We start from the raw sequence: 20,043 nt of genomic DNA, 5'->3' as shown, positions 1-20,043 counted from the left end.
GTATTTTGATAAAAGCTCACCACCTTTTAAATTGAGAGGAAAACCCACAAGATCTGTAGGGTGAACATGTTTAAATAATAACGTTTGGATTTGACAGACAATTTTATACATGCCCATGGAACGGCCATTTTACAGTAAAAAACATTACCATTTATAAAGTATACATCTCTATGTATTTTTGCACATCCAATGCACTTAAAGTATCAATATGATGTGCTTATTCAATACAATTTATTACTGTGATAAAATACGATTTTTTTGTCAATAATTTTGCTACAATTTATCAGGGTAAAAAGTAGTTTTAAAGAATTTAACCAAGAAAATAGAAGTACTGGCAAGCATTCTTAGAGAATATCACCAGCCAAGAGACCTTTAGATCATTGGGCCCTAAGTATGGGTCTCTGTGTATGATTAAGGGTTGTGTACCCGAAACGTCACTGTTTTAATTCCAGCATGTGGAAATAAAGACTTTTATATGCTTTAAGGTGCTGCCTCTTTGTGGACTTGTGTGTATAGAGAGATAAGATATGGATCATTTTGGGTAACTATACAGTGATAAGCTAATGAAGAGTTCTCTCCCTGGAAGCTCTGTCCATTTCATTGGGTTGTGGTTTCAATTACCAGAGACAGTTATTTCATACAGAAAATAAACCCAAAGGAGTAATGTCCCATATATTTTATACCCTGCAGCTGTTATAAAAGGTAATTGTAGGGGGGCAGAGCCAGCAGCCGAAGCAGCAAGACGTGCAATTCTCGAGCTTGTGATCTTCGACAAAACGAACCACTATTACAAGCAAGTGAAATAGTCTTCTCCATAAGTTTCCTCTTAATTAAGTCCTTGAACATTAAAACAAGAAGATAGACAACACAACAACATGAAAATCAGAAAATCTACTATGATCTCAGAGCGGTGCAAGCCGCCATCTTAGGAAATATCTGAGCATAGTGATCTACCCTCTGCAAACTAGATTATCTACCACATGCACATGGTATACTAAGGGTTCGGATGCAACTAATCCCCCCCTCCCTGGTTCGCCGGGGTAATAAGCAAGTAGTTACTACTGCTGAATAACTATCACAGATGTGTAATATGTATGTAGCCACATTACCTTCCACTATGGAAAGGCAGATTTCAAGAATGCTCCGCAACCTACTCATTTTCCTGGACAGCCATCAACACGCCCTTTGGGAACTTGAGAGCTGCTATATACCCACTCCAGAATACGCTAGCAACATGTAAGACTGAGGAATATGACAGTTCCGGTACCCCAGGCGCATCACAGCAGAGATATTGATATTGTATCTTGAAACTTATCTTATAGCATGTGTACTATATTCATTGACAGGCTGTTACACACCTTTGCTTCTATAGGTAAAGGGAGGCCTCTATTGTATTGCAGCACAATGATCTCTGGTATCTCCTATTTACACATAAAGTCATATTTCCTCTCTCTCCCTCAGCCGGCGAGGGAGAGTGAGAACCTGTAGCAGCCAGTAGCAACAATTATTAGTTTTAACTGCTTCCACCATGATATTATATAATATCTAATATTGAGCCGAAGTTAGATATATGTGGAGGGTCTAGCCAGATATCCAGCATAATAACCCATGCACACACACAAATACAGTAATATATCCCCTTAATTGTTGTCCATAACAGCTTATAAGAGATACCGCGAATATGATGGAGTTTAGAGTGAGCGGGAGCGTCACCCTGATTTATATTTTTAGCAAATAGGTCCATGCAATAGGTAAGTGGCAAAATCCACGGCAATATATACTTGGTACACATCCTCTCTTACATATAGTTTATATATTAGCATATAATAATTTTCCTTATCATACCTAGATATTACAATTTTATTTTTTACTTTGTTATTATACATTATGGAGTTCATATGCTAGAAATATATATGTTACAGGAATGTCATTGGGCCCAAAAGTGGTCCTAGTGTGGCTACCATATGTGCTGTCTCATCCTTAACCAAGCTGTCCAAGAGTGGCCGGATAACTTTAAGTAGTCATCTCAATATAAGAATAGTATTGTAAAATGGAGGTTCATGATGTCTATGCTGTGTCACTCATTGTTTCACTAAGGCCTTTCAGTGTCTATTGTTAAAGTGATTCTTTTTTTTTCTTTTCATTGCCATACTTTTCACATGACGATTAATGTATGTTGTATCCATTACAAAACCTCAATCAAAGATTACATATTTAGATAAAATTTTTTTATTGTAAACACATTAAGGGGAAATCAGTTTTACAGTACACTGTCCCTTTATGTTATAAATGAACTTTTGTGCAGTATATAGGAAGGTCAGGATTCTGCATAGCACAGAATGGTGCAGAGTTTAAGTTCCCTACCTGAGCAAGGGGTCAGGCCATACTTCCATCTGCCTTCCCCAGTATTTACCAGGTGCTCATACACATAGTGTATGCCCCCACCCATGAAGAGGGTCTGACTATATGCCCAACTGCCTTCCACAGAGTGTACCAGGGGCTCATACACACAGTGTATCCCCCCCCACCCATGAAGAGGGTCTGACCATATGCCCAACTGCCTTCCCTAGAGTGTGCCAGGGGCTCATGCACACAGTGTATCCCCCCCCCCACCCACGAAGAGAGTCTGACCATATGCCCAACTGCCTTCCCTAGAATGTGTGCCAGGGGCTGATACACACAGTGTATCCCCCCAACTTGTGAAGAGGGTCTCATACACAAAGTGCATCCCCTATACCTGTACAGAGGGTCTGACCATACAGCAAGCTTCCCCAGTGTATATCAGGGGCTCATACACAGAGTGCACCATGCTGCCTGTAAAGAGGGTCACATCACACTCCCAACTGCATTCCCCATAGTTTACCAGGGGCTTATACACACACACTGCATCTCCTCTACCTGAACAGAGGGTCAGACCATACTCCCAGCTGCACTTCCCATTGTGTGCCAGGTGGTCATACAGAAAGTGAATCTCTCCTACCTGTGCAGATGGTCAGACCATACTCCCAGTTGCATTCCCCAGTGTGTGCCAGGTGGTCATATGCACAGTGTATCCCCCAACCCATGAAGAGGGTCTGACCATACTCCCAACTGCCTTCCCCAGAGTCTGCCAGGGCCTCATACACACAGTGTATCCCCCCAACTTGTGAAGAGGGTCTCATACACACAGTGCATCCCCTATACCTGTACAGAGGGTACATACTTACATCTACCTTCCCCAGTATATATCAGGGGCTCATACACAGAGTGTATTTTGCTGCCTGTAAAGAGTGTCAAACCACACTCCCAGCTGCATTCCCCAGTGTTTACCAGGGGCTTATACACACACTGCATCCCCTGTACCTGAGCAGAGGGTCAGACCATACTCCCAGCTGCACTTCCTATTGTGTGCTAGGTGCTCATACACACACTACATTCCCTCTACATGAGCAGAGGGTCAGACCATACTCCCAGCTGCACTTCTCATTCTTTACCAGGGGCTTATACACACACACTGCATCCCCTCTAATTGAGGAGAGGCTCACACCACACTCCCAGCTGCATGCCCCAGCTGGGAGTGTGCTTATACACACTGCATCCCCTATACCTCTATCCCATTGTGTGCCAGGTGCTCATACACAAAGTGAATCTCTCCTACCTGTGAAGAGTGTCAGACCATACTCCCAGTTGCATTTCCCAGTGTGTGCCAGGTGGTCATATGCACATTGTATCCCCCCAACTCATGAAGAGGGTCTGACCATACTCCCAACTGCATTCCCCAGTGTGTGCCAGGGGCTGAACACATTGTATGGAGGAGTGTGTTGGGGCCCCAAGCAAAAGCTTTTTGCCTATCGAGGAAGCTCATGCTAGTAACTATAGTCCAGAACTGCAGTGATAGTAAAATAGTAAACTACAACCAGTATACTATGCAACTCCCAGCATGATGTGCTTCTTCCTCTAAAGGAGATTAAAAGAAAAAAGAAAACATGTACATTGAAATTATTGTTGTTTTCTACAGTTTTTACTCCAGGTGGGAAGAAAAATCCAGGGGGCTGTGGATGCCCATGCATGTATTGAGCACTATAAGGCCTAGATTTGGAGTTCGGCGGTAGCCGTCAAAACCAGCGTTAGAGGCTCCTAACGCTGGTTTTGGGCGCCCGCTGGTATTTGGAGTCAGTGATTAAAGGGTCTAACGCTCACTTTTCAGCCGCGACTTTTCCATACCGCAGATCCCCCTACGCCATTTGCGTAGCCTATCTTTTCAATGGGATCTTTCTAACGCTGGTATTTAGAGTAGTTTCTGAAGTGAGCGTTAGAGCTCTAACGACAAGATTCCAGCCGCCTGAAAATAGCAGGAGTTAAGAGCTTTCTGGCTAACGCCGGTTTATAAAGCTCTTAACTACTGTACCCTAAAGTACACTAACACCCATAAACTACCTATGTACCCCTAAACCGAGGTCCCCCCACACCGCCGCCACTCGATTAAAATTTTTAACCCCTAATCTGCCGACCGCCACCTACGTTATACTTATGTACCCCTAATCTGCTGCCCCTAACCCCGCCGACCCCTATATTATATTTCTTAACCCCTAACTTGCCCCCCACAACGTCGCCGCAAGCTACTTAAAATAATTAACCCCTAATCTTCCGACCGCAAATCGCCGCCACCTACGTTATCCCTATGTACCCCTAATCTGCTACCCCTAACACCGCCGACCCCTATATTATATTTATTAACCCCTAATCTGCCCTCCCTAACATCGCCGACACCTACCTTCAATTATTAACCCCTAATCTTCCGATCGGAGCTCACCGCTATTCTAATAAATGTATTAACCCCTAAAGCTAAGTCTAACCCTAACACTAACACCCCCCTAACTTAAATATAATTTACATCTAACGAAATAAATTAACTCTTATTAAATAAATTAATCCTATTTAAAGCTAAATACTTACCTGTAAAATAAACCCTAATATAGCTACAATATAAATTATAATTATATTATAGCTATTTTAGGATTAATATTTATTTTACAGGCAACTTTGTATTTATTTTAACCAGGTACAATAGCTATTAAATAGTTAAGAACTATTTAATAGTTACCTAGTTAAAATAATTACAAATTTACCTGTAAAATAAATCCTAACCTAAGATATAATTAAACCTAACACTACCCTATCAATAAAATAATTAAACTACCTACAATTACCTACAATTAACCTAACACTACACTATCAATAAATTAATTAAACACAATTGCTACAAATAAATACAATTAAATAAACTATCTAAAGTACAAAAAATAAAAAAGAACTAAGTTACAGAAAATAAAAAAATATTTACAAACATAAGAAAAATATTACAACAATTTTAAACTAATTACACCTACTCTAAGCCCCCTAATAAAATAACAAAGCCCCCCAAAATAAAAAATTCCCTACCCTATTCTAAATTAAAAAAGTTACAAGCTCTTTTACCTTACCAGCCCTGAACAGGGCCCTTTGCGGGGCATGCCCCAAGAAGTTCAGCTCTTTTGCCTGTAAAAAAAAAACATACAATACCCCCCCCCAACATTACAACCCACCACCCACATACCCCTAATCTAACCCAAACCCCCCTTAAATAAACCTAACACTAATCCCCTGAAGATCTTCCTACCTTGTCTTCACCATCCAGGTATCACCGATCCGTCCTGGCTCCAAGATCTTCATCCAACCCAAGGGGGGGTTGGCGATCCATAATCCGGTGCTGAAGAGGTCCAGAAGAGGCTCCAAAGTCTTCCTCCTATCCGGCAAGAAGAGGACATCCGGACCGGCAAACATCTTCTCCAAGCGGCATCTTCGATCTTCTTCCATCCGGTGCGGAGCGGGTCCATCTTGAAGCAGGCGACGCGGATCCATCCTCTTCTTCCGATGTCTCCCGACGAATGACGGTTCCTTTAAGGGACGTCATCCAAGATGGCGTCCCTCGAATTCCGATTGGCTGATAGGATTCTATCAGCCAATCGGAATTAAGGTAAGAATATTCTGATTGGCTGATGGAATCAGCCAATCAGAATCAAGTTCAATCCGATTGGCTGATCCAATCAGCCAATCAGATTGAGCTCGCATTCTATTGGCTGTTCCGATCAGAATCCTATCAGCCAATCGGAATTCGAGGGACGCCATCTTGGATGACGTCCCTTAAAGGAACCGTCATTAGTCGGGAGACATCGGAAGAAGAGGATGGATCCGCGTCGCCTGCTTCAAGATGGACCCGCTCCGCACCGGATGGAAGAAGATCGAAGATGCCGCTTGGAGAAGATGTTTGCCGGTCCGGATGTCCTCTTCTTCCCGGATAGGAGGAAGACTTTGGAGCCTCTTCTGGACCTCTTCAGCACCGGATTATGGATCGCCAACCCCCCCTTGGGTTGGATGAAGATCTTGGAGCCAGGACGGATCGGTGATACCTGGATGGTGAAGACAAGGTAGGAAGATCTTCAGGGGATTAGTGTTAGGTTTATTTAAGGGGGGTTTGGGTTAGATTAGGGGTATGTGGGTGGTGGGTTGTAATGTTGGGGGGGGGGGGTATTGTATGTTTTTTTTTACAGGCAAAAGAGCTGAACTTCTTGGGGCATGCCCCGCAAAGGGCCCTGTTCAGGGCTGGTAAGGTAAAAGAGCTTGTAACTTTTTTAATTTAGAATAGGGTAGGGAATTTTTTATTTTGGGGGGCTTTGTTATTTTATTAGGGGGCTTAGAGTAGGTGTAATTAGTTTAAAATTGTTGTAATATTTTTCTTATGTTTGTAAATATTTTTTTATTTTCTGTACTTTAGATAGTTTATTTAATTGTATTTATTTGTAGCAATTGTGTTTAATTAATTTATTGATAGTGTAGTGTTAGGTTAATTGTAGGTAATTGTAGGTAGTTTATTTAATTATTTTATTGATAGGGTAGTGTTAGGTTTAATTATATCTTAGGTTAGGATTTATTTTACAGGTAAATTTGTTATTATTTTAACTAGGTAACTATTAAATAGTTCTTAACTATTTAATAGCTATTGTACCTGGTTAAAATAATTACAAAGTTGCCTGTAAAATAAATATTAATCCTAAAATAGCTATAATATAATTATAATTTATATTGTAGCTATATTAGGGTTTATTTTACAGGTAAGTATTTAGCTTTAAATAGGAATAATTTATTTAATAAGAGTTAATTTATTTCGTTAGATGTAAATTATATTTAAGTTAGGGGGGTGTTAGTGTTAGGGTTAGACTTAGCTTTAGGGGTTAATACATTTATTAGAATAGCGGTGAGCTCCGGTCGTCAGATTAGGGGTTAATAATTGAAGTTAGGTGTCGGCGATGTTAGGGAGGGCAGATTAGGGGTTAATACTATTTATGATAGGGTTAGTGAGGCGGATTAGGGGTTAATAACTTTATTATAGTAGCGCTCAGGTCCGCTCGGCAGATTAGGGGTTAATAAGTGTAGGCATGTGGAGGCGACGTTGTGGGGGGCAGGTTAGGGGTTAATAAATATAATATAGGGGTCTGCGGTGTTAGGGGCAGCAGATTAGGGGTACATAGGGATAACGTTGGTTGCGGCGGTGTACGGAGCGGCAGATTAGGGGTTAATAATACTATGCAGGGGTCAGTGATAGCGGGGGCAGCAGATTAGGGGTTAATAAGTGTAAGGTTAGGGGTGTTTAGACTCGGGGTACATGCTAGAGTGTTAGGTGCAGACGTAGGAAGTGTTTCCCCATAGGAAACAATGGGGCTGCGTTAGGAGCTGAACGCTGCTTTTTTGCAGGTGTTAGGTTTTTTTTCAGCTCAAACAGCCCCATTGTTTCCTATGGGAGAATCGTGCACGAGCACGTTTTTGAGGCCGGCCGCGTCCGTAAGCAACTCTGGTATCGAGAGTTGCATTTGCGGTAAAAATGCTCTACGCTCCTTTTTTGGAGCCTAACGCAGCATTTGTTTGAACTCTCGATACCAGAGTTAAATTTATGGTGCGGCCAGAAAAAAACCCGCGGAGCGTTAACAGCCCTTTTACCGCCGAACTCCAAATCTAGGCCTAAGTGACTGTGATTCAATTACATTCTACACAGTGATTGCTTGATCAGTGCAATAGCTAATATGTATCCATCCTTAAATTGACATATTACCAAACTATTTTCTATCATTTATATAAAAAAAGAGTAGCAATTAAACATATCAGAAAATATTTTTATGTAAAAAATGGTTAAGAAAATGCTCTTTATATTTCAAGTGAAACTAACAAGTGCATGATTAAGTACAACTAAATCTTAGAACTCGACTGCTTACTTGCTGACCTAAAAATGCTTTTAGTAAAAGTTATTTTTGTTTCAGGATTTTACTAATGGAAGTATATTGCAAAAAGGCTTCTATTTAAAATTTAAATGAAAACATGCACATTTCTATTTGGACCTTTCTATGCTTTAAGGAGGTTTTTCAGGTCGCACATCAAAAAAAGAAAAAAATATATATTTTTACTAATAAAATGACAGCTTTAAAAATCTGTAGTTTGCATGCAGATCTTTTGCAATTTAGTAATAAATTGTGGATATATTCACTATTCATACATAACAATTCATCTAATGTCCCTTTAACTTCCCTTATAGCAGCAGAGATAACATGATTGTAATATGTACATTAGGAAAAGGGTTAATTAAAGGGATATTCCTGTCGATATTGAAATGCACATAGGGGAATTACATCTTTGAATAGAAACATAGTTGCAATAAACATGTATAGGCAAAAATGCTTCTAGTAAAAGTTATCACTTTTTAGTGATAACATTTTTGTCTGCACGTGAAGCATAGCTAGATATTCTCAGAATCTCAGTACACCAGCATTTTAAATAATGCAGCTGTTCATAGCGCCAGCGAGGCTTTTATCATGTTAGCAACTAACACATTGACAAAAAAGAGAAAGTAAATATTGGCACTGTGATCATGTTACTATAGGAAATTAAGGTTTAATAACCTTGGTGCCGCCTCTTTAAATATAACTAAATAATTTCAGGATAGGGAAAAGGAAGGGGGATACGAAGGGATTAATGAGCACTCATTCCTAATACATTAATGTAAATATGCTGTATTGAATCAGCTATATGATATGTAAATTATAGTTTAAAAACAAACTTTATTCATTACGGTTTAAAAATGGAGGTGAGAACCTCGTCACCAATAATTACCACCACTTTTACAAAACTCAAAAAACTGTGGAATCGTCTGCTTCAGGTGCCAGGGGTAGCTGAACACAACGTTCTGGGATAAAATAAAGAGAACTGAATCTCAATATTATTGCACAAATGCGTTTCGGCCGTTTCACCTCGGCCTTTCTCAATGTGGTTCAAGTGATTTTTGACAAGTTGAATGCCGGAGACTCGCCTCTTTTTAAACTAATTATTGCCGATATTTGGCCAATAGAAAGTCATTTTCTATCTACACCTCCATACTAGCCAATCATTGCCATTATTCAGTGATTGGATTGCATAGCAGTCCTCTGCAGCCAATCAAACTCAGCTATGTGACACACACCTTTACGCTGAACCATTGCGATTCACACTGCTTCTCAGGGAATGCGTGTATTTGTTATGACAGTTATAGGCCAATGAGTTAAAGAGGATTATTACAAGTATGACACTATAACAAAAGTTTTTAGACGTGCACATCATGAGATTTAACCATTCACTGTTTCACATTGTATTACAGATATTTGCCTGAGTATATTTAGATCCAAATATGGATAATTTAATACCAATGAGACAATGTTATGTATACTATTCCACAGTGAAAGTTAAGGTGAAAAAAGTCTATGCGTATATATTTATAATGCTATTGCACATTATTGTTGGGGGATCTGATATATATATATATATATACATTGTTTCTATTAACCCTCTATTTTATGTGCTGCATTATATTTGACAAATAGGCCTAACTAACAAATTGAGTAATTACCAGATGGTACAAGCACCTTAGTCTCTTTGAGCAAGTGTTGTGTTTAAAATGCTGGTGCACGGTGCATACTTAAATACACTTTAGCTTTTATAAGAAGCATTTTTGCTAATACTTGAATATTGCAAAAATGTTTCTATTCAAAACTGCAATGCATCCATGTGGATTCCAATTTTGGCTTAAATGTCCCTTTGAGATGAGGCAGTCCACTTTATTGACTAAGAATTTAAATAACGTTCCAGTGAGCAAAGTCTCTCTGATTTCTGTCACCCCATAGTATGAGGTATCTCTAAAAAAAAATGTGAATTAGCTCCTCGTGAATAGACTAGATAACAGCGAGTCAGATTTGCTCATGCCCAGAACTGACAGAATAATAAGAAACCTTTAAAAATCCTCTGCTCTTAAAATACTGGTGGCAGGGGCTATACTTAGAATTTCTAAGAAACAAGTAAGTTGTTTGCTGTTTTTTACACAATCTTTATCTGTTTTATATTTACTTTGATTTAATATACAGGGAGTGCAGAATTATTAGGCAAATGAGTATTTTGACCACATCATCCTCTTTATGCATGTTGTCTTACTCCAAGCTGTATAGGCTCGAAAGCCTACTACCAATTAAGCATATTAGGTGATGTGCATCTCTGTAATGAGAAGGGGTGTGGTCTAATGACATCAACACCATATATCAGGTGTGCATAATTATTAGGCAACTTCCTTTCCTTTGGCAAAATGGGTCAAAAGAAGGACTTGACAGGCTCAGAAAAGTCAAAAATAGTGAGATATCTTACAGAGGGATGCAGCACTCTTAAAATTGCAAAGCTTCTGAAGCGTGATCATCGAACAATCAAGCGTTTCATTCAAAATAGTCAACAGGGTCGCAAGAAGCGTGTGGAAAAACCAAGGCGCAAAATAACTGCCCATGAACTGAGAAAAGTCAAGCGTGCAGCTGCCAAGATGCCACTTGCCACGAGTTTGGCCATATTTCAGAGCTGCAACATCACTGGAGTGCCCAAAAGCACAAGGTGTGCAATACTCAGAGACATGGCCAAGGTAAGAAAGGCTGAAAGACGACCACCACTGAACAAGACACACAAGCTGAAACGTCAAGACTGGGCCAAGAAATATCTCAAGACTGATTTTTCTAAGGTTTTATGGACTGATGAAATGAGAGTGAGTCTTGATGGGCCAGATGGATGGGCCCGTGGCTGGATTGGTAAAGGGCAGAGAGCTCCAGTCCGACTCAGACGCCAGCAAGGTGGAGGTGGAGTACTGGTTTGGGCTGGTATCATCAAAGATGAGCTTGTGGGGCCTTTTCGGGTTGAGGATGGAGTCAAGCTCAACTCCCAGTCCTACTGCCAGTTTCTGGAAGACACCTTCTTCAAGCAGTGGTACAGGAAGAAGTCTGCATCCTTCAAGAAAAACATGATTTTCATGCAGGACAATGCTCCATCACACGCGTCCAAGTACTCCACAGCGTGGCTGGCAAGAAAGGGTATAAAAGAAGAAAATCTAATGACATGGCCTCCTTGTTCACCTGATCTGAACCCCATTGAGAACCTGTGCTCCATCATCAAATGTGAGATTTACAAGGAGGGAAAACAGTACACCTCTCTGAACAGTGTCTGGGAGGCTGTGGTTGCTGCTGCACGTAATGTTGATGGTGAACAGATCAAAACACTGACAGAATCCATGGATGGCAGGCTTTTGAGTGTCCTTGCAAAGAAAGGTGGCTATATTGGTCACTGATTTGTTTTTGTTTTGTTTTTGAATGTCAGAAATGTATATTTGTGAATGTTGAGATGTTATATTGGTTTCACTGGTAAAAATAAATAATTGAAATGGGTATATATTTGTTTTTTGTTAAGTTGCCTAATAATTATGCACAGTAATAGTCACCTGCACACACAGATATCCCCCTAAAATAGCTATAACTAAAAACAAACTAAAAACTACTTCCAAAACTATTCAGCTTTGATATTAATGAGTTTTTTGGGTTCATTGAGAACATGGTTGTTGTTCAATAATAAAATTAATCCTCAAAAATACAACTTGCCTAATAATTCTGCACTCCCTGTATTTGTTTTTACCAAAGGAGCACTGTTTAATATCCCTCTAAGAACTTTTGGCTAGCTGATTGCTGATGTGCAAAAACATATGTCCTCTTCTGATAAGTATAAGGAAATAAGTATAAAGAATGGCCTTTACAACTAGTATTACATACATTCATAAAATCATATGACTGTTTAAAGGGATATATATCAATTAAACTTTCATGTTTCATATAGAACATGCATTTTTAAGAGGTTTCAATTTACTTCTGTTAGCTAATTTACTTTGTCCTCTTGTTATTTCTTCTCTTCTTGAAAAGCATACCTAGGTAGGCTCAGAAACAGCAATGTACTACCGGGGCCTGGCTGGTGCTTGGTAGCTACACACGTATACCTTGTATCATTGGCTCACTAAATGTGTTTTGCAAGGTTCCAGTAGTACATTACTGATCTGGAGCGGACTTTAACAATGTGTTAACAGCTTTGCAAGGGTTAAACACATAGAACATTTTATTGAATATATTTATAAATATATTTTTGTGTCTTCACAGGTGAAGGTCACATGCTTAGCACCTCTAGCCTAACGAATAATTGCTTTGTGCAATACACACTGAGAAAATAATTTTCTGCTAAAAACTACTAAGTTTCTGAACATTAACCTCTTAATAGCAGGGGCAAGTTTTTCTGATGTAAACACTTGCTGTAAAAATGAAGTCAGACGATTGTTAATGCGATCATGTGATTTCATAGCCGGGAACGGATCATGGGGGACTGCATACGATGCTAGGCACGGCACCCTAGTCCGATTTTTCATTTACTCATAGGAGGAGGCTGCAAGACGCCATATAAGGTAGGATGTTCCATGCCGTCCTAACATGGAACGTCCTAATGGCATGAAGTGGTTAAATGTGGATACGTTTTAACTTGTATATGTTAGCTTCGGTACAATAGATAGAATACTACTTTAACCCCTTAATGACCGAGGACGTGCAGGGTACGTCCTCAAAAAAAAGGCAGTTAACGCCTGAGGACGTACCCTGCACGTCCTCGGTGTGGAAAGCAGCTGGAAGCGATCCTGCTCGCTTTCAGCTGCTTTCCGGTTATTGCAGTGATGCCTCGATATGGAGGCATCCTGCAATAACCTTTTACGGCCATCCGATGCAGAGAGAGCCACTCTGTGGCCCTCTCTGCACCGGACATCGATGGCCTTTTTCGTTGGTGGGTGGGAGCCGACTTGGGAGGCGGGTGGGCGGCCATCGGTGTGCCGCATGACGTCAAGGGGGGCGGGATCGGGGGCGCGATCGTCGGGGGCACGGAGGGTGGCGGGCGGGCGCGTGCACGGGGCGGGAGCGGGTGGGAACCGCTACACTACGGAAAATGTATTAATAAATAAGACCTAATCTAAGCACAAAAAGTGATCATGGAGGGGATCATGGAGGGGTGGGGGGTTGGTTTTGTGTGGGGGGAAGCTACACTACAGAAACTTTTAATAAATGTAAAAAAAAACCATTTTTTTCTTCTAAACTGGGTACTGGCAGACAGCTGCCAGTACCCAAGATGGCGCCCATTAAGTTAGAGTGGGAGGGTTATAGAGCTTTTTAGGGGGGATCAGTGAGGTTGGGGTCTAAGGGGGGATCGTACACATCAGCATATGTAAATATGCTTCTTTTTTTTTAAAAAAAAAAGGGCCAAATACCTTTTATTTTAGTACTGGCAGAGTTTCTGCCAGTACTTAAGATGGCGGGGACAATTGTGGGGTGGGGGAGGGAAGAGAGCTGTTTGGGAGGGATCAGGGGGTCTGATGTTTCAGGTGGGAGGCTGAGCTCTACACTAAATCTAATATTAACCCTGCAAGCTCCCTACAAGCTACCTAATTAACCCCTTCACTGCTAGCCATAATACACGTGTGATGCGCAGCGGCATTTAGCGGCCTTCTAAATACCAAAAAGCAATGCCAAAGCCATATATGTCTGCTATTTCTGAACAAAGGGGATCCCAGAGAAGCATTTACAACCATTTGTGCCATAACTGCACAAGCTGTTTGTAAATTATTTCAGTGAGAAACCTAAAATTGTGAAAAATGTAACTTTTTTTTTTATTTGATCGCATTTGGCGGTGAAATGGTGGCATGAAATATACCAAAATGGGCCTAGATCAATACTTGGGGTTGTCTACTACACTACACTAAAGCTAAAATTACCCCAAAAAGCTCCCTACATGCTCCCTAATTAACCCCTACACTGCTGGGCATAATACACGTGTGGTGCGCAGTGGCATTTAGTGGCATTCTAATTACCAAAAAGCAACACCAAAGCCATATAAGTCTGCTATTTATGAACAAAGGGGATCCCAGAGAAGAATTTACAACCATTTGTGCCATATTTGCACAAGCTGTTTGTAAATAATTTCAGTGAGAAACCTAAAGTTTGTGAAAAAATTTGTGAAAAAGTGAACGATTTTTTTTATTTGATCGCATTTGGCGGTGAAATGGTGGCATGAAATATACCAAAATGGGCCTAAATCAATACTTTGGGTTGTCTTCTAAAAAAAAATATATACATGTCAAGGGATATTCAGGGATTCCTGAACGATATTAGTGTTCCAATGTAACTAGCGCTAATTTTGAAAAAAAAGTGGTTTGGAAATAGCAAAGTGCTACTTGTATTTATGGCCCTATAACTTGCAAAAAAAGCAAAGAACATGTAAACATTGGGTATTTCTAAACTCAGGACAAAATTTAGAAACTATTTAGCATGGGTGTTTTTTGGTGGTCGTAGATGTGTAACAGATTTTTGGGGTCAAAGTTAGAAAAAGTGTGTTTTTTTCCATTTTTTTCTCATATTTTATATTTTTTTTTATAGTAAATTATAAGATATGATGAAAATAATGGTATCTTTAGAAAGTCCATTTAATGGCGAGAAAAACGGTATATAATATGTGTGGGTACAGTAAATGAGCAAGAGGAAAATTACAGCTAAACACAAACACCGCAAAAATGTAAAAATAGCCTTGGTCCCAAACGGACAGAAAATGGAAAAGTGCTCTGGTCACTAAGGGGTTAATAACACTATACACATGAATCATTTCCTACTGCAGTACGAGTTAGGGAATTGCCCTGGGAAGGATACATTAGGAACTGCTCTGAGGTGCTTTCACATGTCTACCTACATTATCTTATAGTCTTTGTGCTACAAACATTAATGCCAAATATAGATGGGGAAATTACACCCCCCTCTTAAATGGACATGGCACCAATGGATTAGTTTTAATGTATCACTTCCATTTCAGCATTAGTATTGTAAGACTTGTGATGAAGTCTTCTGCTCCTGTACTGACTGGTTACAGTCTCCCTCTTGGGCAACAAGAAGCTTCGCAACTGAATAGCTGTAATAAAACAGGTTTTTATTGTCTGTTTCATCCAGGACAAATTTACAAAAAAAAATAATAAATAAGAGGGGAAAATGTCACCAAAAAGTCTGCTCTGGCCTCTCCAATGATTGATGGCTACAAACATGTGCCAGTCCTGGTTGGCTTACTGAGGGAGCTCAGGAGCAGAAGTGCATTGCTGCTATATAGTGGACTATGGCCTCTAGTTATCAAAGTCTGGCGGACCTGATCCGACAGTGCGCATCAGGTCCGCCAGACTTCGCTGAATATGGCGAGCAATACGCTCGCCGTATTCAGCATTGCACCAGCAGCTCACAAGAGCTGCTGGTGCAACGCCGCCCCCTGCAGACTCGCGGCCAGCAGGGGGTGTCAATCAACCCGATCATACTCGATCGGGTTGATTTCCGGCGATGTCTGGACAGGTTATGGAGCAGCGGTCTTTGTGACTGCTGCTTCATAACTGCTGTTTCTGGCGAGCCTGTAGGAGCCTGTACGGAGCTTGATAAATATGCCCCTATGTGTTTAACTCTTTAATGGTAGAGAGTAGGGCAGCAATCATACTTAAAGGGCTATAATAGTCAAAAAATGACATGCTCTAATTTATCAGAGCATGTCATTTTAAGACTATCGACCCATCACTACTGTGTGTTTAACCCCTGCAAAGACATACCATTTGGCTCCCGCACAGCACTGTTGGTCACCCGTGCAAAGGTCTACTTATAATCACCAGAGGTATTTACACATCTGAGTCTTGCATCTAGCATGTAATTATGTACATATGTATACATCTCACACGCACGTATATGTATTTGTTTGTGGCCTGTGCAACCTTTTCCTACATCTAGATTGTAAGTTCCCACGGGAATAGGGCCCTTAATTCCCCCTGTATTTTGTCTGTACAGTTTTGTCTTTTATCGTATTGTTTCTCCATTGTACTGTTATCCTTGTACCCATGGGCAGCGCTGCGGAATCTGTTGGCGCTTTATAAATAAAGAATAATAATAATATATAAATCCAGTATGGATTCTGTAGTATGAGTGTACAGATTGTACATTTCTAACTTTAGAACATTAGATAAATGTGTACTACTGAAGCCTGCCCTTTAACAAAGCCCAGCAGCTGCATCTTAAATTAAAATAGTATTTTTTTTATCTCCTTTATCTTTTAACATGTTTCACTTTAATTGATGTTTCAGTCCACACTCAACCCTTTTTCTGATTATTTCCACTGTGACTTTTATTTAACATCTAATAAATAATAAGATACTAATAAGATTATATACCAAACCTTAAACTGCACATCTGCTGTGTGAGGAATAATAATTACTTAGCAGCATTCAAGGTGTTAAATCATACGTTCACTCCAACAACAGTAATTTAGAGACGGTTTCCATAGCGATGAACAAAGGGACATACACATTTCCACTGTTTGTGGATAAGAAACATACAGTAATCACATACAATGGTGTTTTATGGATTGATATGTTCTATATTTATACTGTATCCCCATGAACCTTAGATCTAAAACTGCAAAATGTGCTGGTTGCATATGAATGCAGTAAGGATTTCCTGACATATACATAGCAGTACATTTAAAAGGTGAACATTTACACTTATTATCTGAACGTACAATGATGTTTACCAACCGTTTAATTCCAGCTTATAGGGGAGAACGACTTTATTGTTCAAGTAATCTGCGACCTGATCTGAGTATTTAGCGAATTGCAAACATCCATGTAATGAATTATATATGCATCTTTCCTTCAGTAACAAAAGCCCTTTATTTGCACTGTTGGACAATGGGCCCTCTGCAAGGCTGCTCCATATGGCAGCTTTTCTGCAGATATGACAGCTGCCACAACCTGCTATTTCTCGCTCATACGAATACAGCAAGCATTGTAACAGTATCATTAGCTCTATAGATCTATTTTTATATTCATGAAATATACAGTATACAAAATATCCTTTTACCTGGAATGGCACATCACTCACTGCTGGTTAATGGTTAGTACAGCATCCTTTCTTGCTGTAGGTGGTAAAGTCCTATAAGATATGATGTCATGAGGAGGAAGCAGTAATAGTCATGTGATTTAAAGAGCTGTTTACAGCAGCAACCTGCCCAAATCCATCAAGCGAGGATTTAAAGAAACAATGTCCTGGCTTGCAGTGCAGGGAGCGTTTTTTTTAATTTCTCACCAGATTACATAGCTAAGTAAATACATTACCAGCCTTTTTTTAAAATTCATGGCATGTTGGTGTTACATAATAAAGATTAATGGCTTAAACACAATTAAACAAAGGACAATGATGAAAAGGATTTATTTTTCTTTTGAGTGAAATAAATAAGCTTAATTAATACTGTAAAAATAAAAAAATGATTTTACATTTATTTATTTTATTTGTAATAGGGGAAATAAAAATAACCTTAAAGGGACACTGTACCCAAAAAAATTCTTTCATGATTCAGATAGAGCATGCAATTTTAAGCAACTTTCTAATTTACTCCTATTATCAAATCTTCTTTATTCTCTTGGTATATTTATTTGAAATGCAAGAATGTAAGTTTAGATGCCGGCCCATTTTTGGTGAACAACCTAGGTTGTCCTTGCTGATTGGTGGATAAATTGATCCACCAATCAAAAACTGCTGTCCAGAGTGCTGAACCAAGAAAACAAGCTTAGATGCCTTCTTTTTCATATAAAGATAGCAAGAGAACGAAGAAATATTGATAATAGGAGCAAATTAGAAAGTTGCTTAAAATTGCATGCTCTATCTTAATCATGAAAGAAAATATTTGGGTACAGTGTCCCTTTAACCCTTTAAGGAAATTTGCTGTTTAAAGACTAAATAATGTTTCACAATTTTGACAAGCTTTGACTAAACTTGAATTCTTTGATTTTTTGTTTTTTTGTTTTACAATAGACAATAATGAAATTAAATAAAAACATTTGCCTAGATTACGAGTCTTGCATTAGCCTTAAAAAGCAGCGTTGAGAGGTCCCAACGCTGCTTTTTAACGCCCTCTGGTATTACGAGTCTGGCAGGTACAGGTGTACCGCTCACTTTTCTTCCGCGACTCGAGCATACCGCAAATCCCCTTACGTCAATTGCGTATCCTATCTTTTCTATGGGATTTTCCTAACGCCGGTATTACGAGTCTTGGAGAAAGTGAGCGGTAACTAAAGTGCTAAAAAGTACACTAACACCCATAAACTTCCTATTAACCCCTAAACCGAGGGCCCCCCCACATTGCAAACACTTAAAAAAAAATTAACCCCTAATCTGCCGACCAGACATCGCCGCCACTCTAATAAATGTATTAACCCCTAAACTGCCGCACTACCGCCTTACAAACACTAGTTAAATTTTATTAACCCCTAATCTGCCGTCCCTAACATCGTCGACACCTACCTACATTTATTAACCCCTAATCTGCCGCCCCCAACGTCACCGCAACTATATTAAAGGTATTAACCCCTAAACCTAACACCCCCCTAACATAAATATAATTTAAATAAATCTAAATAAAATTAATACAATTAATTAAATTATTCCTATTTAAAACTAAATACTTACCTGTAAAATAAACCCTAAGCTAGCAACAATATAACTAATAGTTACATTGCATCTAGCTTAGGATTTATTTTTATTTTACAGGCAAGTTTGTATTTATTTTAACTAGGTAGAATAGTTATTAAATAGTTATTAACTATTTAATAGCTACCTAGCTAAAATAAAGACAAATTTACCTGTAAAATAAAACCTAACCTAAGTTACAATTACACCTAACACTACACTATCATTAAATTAATTACCTAAACTACCTACAATTAAATTAAATAAACTAAAGTACGAAAAACAACAAACACTAAATTACAGAAAATAAAAAAATAATTACAATTTTTTTAAACTAATTACACCTAATCTAATCTCCCTAATAAAATAAAAAAGCCCCCCAAAATAATAAAATTCCTTACCCTATACTAAATTACAAATAGCCCTTAAAAGGGCCTTTTGCGGGGCACTGCCCAAAAGTAATCAGCTCTTTTACCTGTAAAAAAAAATACAATACCCCCCTAACATTAAAACCCACCACCCACACACCCAGCCCTACTCTAAAACCCACCCAATACCCCCTTAATAAAATCTAACACTAACCCCTTGAAGATCACCCTACCTTGAGACGTCTTCACCCAGCCGGGCACAAGTGGACCTCCAGAGGGGCAGAAGTCTTCATCCGATCTGGGCAGAAGAGGACCTCCAGACGGCCAAAAGTCTTCATCCAGGCGGCATCTTCTATCTTCATTCATTCTGATTGGAACAGCCAATAGAATGTGAGCTCAATCCTATTGGCTGATTGCATCAGCCAATAGGATTTTTCCTACCTTAATTCCGATTGGCTGATAGAATCCTATCAGCCAATCGGAATTGAAGGGACGCCATCTTGGATGATGTCATTTAAAGGAACCTTCATTCTTCAGTTGGACTTCGTTTGAAGAGGATGCTCCGCGTCGGCTGGATTGAAGATGGACCCGCTCCAGATGGATGAAGATAGAAGATGCAGCCTGGATGAAGACTTCTGGCCGTCTGGAGGTCCTCTTCTGCCCGGATCGGATGAAGACTTCTGCCCATCTGGAGGTCCACTTGTGCCCGGCTGGGTGAAGAC

General features: G+C 39.6%; 1 protein-coding gene across 1 annotated transcript in view; it reads right to left on the bottom strand.

The window, feature by feature from the left end:
- CLCN4 (chloride voltage-gated channel 4) overlaps nucleotides 1–17,450 on the bottom strand; it is a 125,217-nt gene extending 107,767 nt beyond the window's left edge. Inside the window, exon 1 of the mRNA XM_053706459.1 lies at nucleotides 17,349–17,450. The gene's annotated coding sequence lies outside the window, so the exon portion shown is untranslated. The remainder of the gene's footprint in view (nucleotides 1–17,348) is intronic.
- Between the last annotated feature and the right edge of the window lie 2,593 nt (nucleotides 17,451–20,043).

This window comes from Bombina bombina, chromosome 3 (assembly GCF_027579735.1).
Source record: "Bombina bombina isolate aBomBom1 chromosome 3, aBomBom1.pri, whole genome shotgun sequence".
Lineage (NCBI taxonomy): Eukaryota > Metazoa > Chordata > Amphibia > Anura > Bombinatoridae > Bombina > Bombina bombina.
This window is presented reverse-complemented; position numbering and strand designations above follow the sequence as displayed.